General features: G+C 37.2%; 1 protein-coding gene across 1 annotated transcript in view; it reads right to left on the bottom strand.

Moving 5' to 3' along the window:
* The window catches only part of vwa5b1 (von Willebrand factor A domain containing 5B1), a 70,551-nt gene that overhangs the window by 33,965 nt on the left and 34,468 nt on the right, over positions 1-2,118 (bottom strand). The gene's annotated exons all lie outside the window — the stretch shown is intronic.

Here is a 2,118-nt window from a genome sequence, read left to right as displayed (position 1 = left end):
GAACCAGAACCTGTTTACTTTTTGTGTGTACCTTAATAAACTGTTGAACTTTTACCCCTGACTCCGTGGTGTGTTCTGCATGTGGGTTTAGCTCTTTAAACCGATTCATGACACTATTGTCACCCATCTCAGGTAGGCAATAAAAAGTTCTACTGGATTCACTTTGAATTAGTCTTTTTCCTGCTTCACAAAGATAGGCAGCAGCTTAGACCTCTTCAAAAAATACCTTTTTCATCAAATCTATTGAATTCAATGTTTTTCCCATTCTCCAAGGTCTAAATGAACAAAATATGCCAGTTATTTTGATCTTGGACCTTGGGTATGTCTGCCGCAAGAGCCATTTAGTTTTCGTGTTGACGTTTGTCAAAAACGTCGAAGAATTTTGGGGTATTACGTCTTTGTTTTCTTTGTAGCTTCCCATAGGTTTATGCTATAGCATTGAAAGTGGTACTAAATGAAAGCTAATAAAATTTTCTTGCATATGATGTCAAACATATAAACACCTGTGTAAATTTTCACTACTTAGAAGAGGTCTACAGCAGCTTGACAAAGCCATGATGGCCATCATTTTACATCCAAGTAGTATGCAGTTCTTCATATATACACACATCAATTTCTGACATTTTGAATTGAAAAAAGCTTTCTGGATGGGAAGGGAAACGTCTTCAGACTTGAAAACTAAGTCCAGTAGATTTTTTCTTTTTTCAACTATTTTGCAATGCCCGTTAGAGGGGGTGTTTCACCCACCACAACGTTAAAATCCCGACTTTAGTACTAGAAAGATCCATTCTTGTTTGATCTGGTCCCTTAGAAGCATATAGTGATAATGACCTGGTAAGTGTTGATGAGTAGACTGAGCTTTCTACACCTAATGCAATTATCCAGGGGGAAGTCATCCATTAAAAGGGAGAAGACAAAAGTCAATTAATTCCAGAACGACTTTGGACGGGGACTTCACAGCGTGACCCTTAAATGCAGGCGGCAAAATGAAACGATTTCCTGGAGCGCGGCAGATTTGTGGTGTCACTGTCTCTCCCTCTAAGTTGACAGATGGTGTTCACATGCTGTTTTCTTATTCCCTCATTCTAGCATCTATTCACACAGCTTTGTTGTGGCTTAGAGCTGCACAGATGTTTCCCCCAGGATAGACCTGTGATGTTGAATGTTTGTAAGAGATAAAATGAGCTGCAGGTTCCGACATTTCATTTTAACAGGATCTCCACAGTGTAGCCATATTTACATTTTAATACCCCAATAGAGCGACATGAGAGATTATTTTGGCGGTAGCTAAGTCATTGATTTCTCTTGTAAGGCATGAAAAGTGATGAATTTAGATATGCGTTACCACAGTGTTTTTGGATGTATTATACTACATTTAAAAACCAAGAAACTAGTGCCGTGCAGATTGACCGGAGGACAGTCCATGACTAAAGCTGTCCCAGGAGATTTGACCAATCTTAGTATCTCATTAAAGAGAGAAATAAAGTGTTGCATGTGGACCGTTATCATGGTAACAATGTAGAAAGTGTGGTAGGCATGTTTGTCATAAGAGCTGGGGGTGATATCTGTGACATCATAAACACAGTAGAAGAAGAACAGCTAAGCCTGCAGGCTTTAAAGATCTTAGCAAAAACCTTTTAATCAAAACAATTAAAAAAGACTAAAGAAAGAGCATGGGGTTCACTTTGGCAAAAGCGAGAGAGGGTGGACAAATCGTAACACGATGATAAAAAAAATAAGACTCATGTTCGCCGCCAACAGTTTTAACAAAGGTTCATCCAAATTAAAATGTTTTACAAGAAACTAGTGACCTTTAGTTTATATTTTCAGAGCAAAGAGTTGACTTGCTAATTTATTTTACTTCTTTTCTGAGCAAAGACGTTGAGGCTTAGATGTGCTTATCTACTCAGTTTTGATATTAAAGCCTCTATGGAAAAAAAAAAATAAATTAGTCAGTGGAAACAAAACCGGCCCCATTAATTAAAAATAATGTGGAGGGAAAGATAATCAACTGGTTAAATATGACATTTGGCAATATGGTAGCTGTAAGAAACTAGTTAAATGTTTTATAAATTTGAAATATTTACATGTTTATACTAGAATGAGCATCAACATATA

Source organism: Cyprinodon variegatus, unplaced genomic scaffold, assembly GCF_000732505.1.
Source record: "Cyprinodon variegatus isolate N-32 unplaced genomic scaffold, C_variegatus-1.0 Scaffold522, whole genome shotgun sequence".
Lineage (NCBI taxonomy): Eukaryota > Metazoa > Chordata > Actinopteri > Cyprinodontiformes > Cyprinodontidae > Cyprinodon > Cyprinodon variegatus.
The sequence above is the reverse complement of the archived record's forward strand: the minus strand, read 5'-3'. Positions and strand labels throughout refer to the sequence as shown.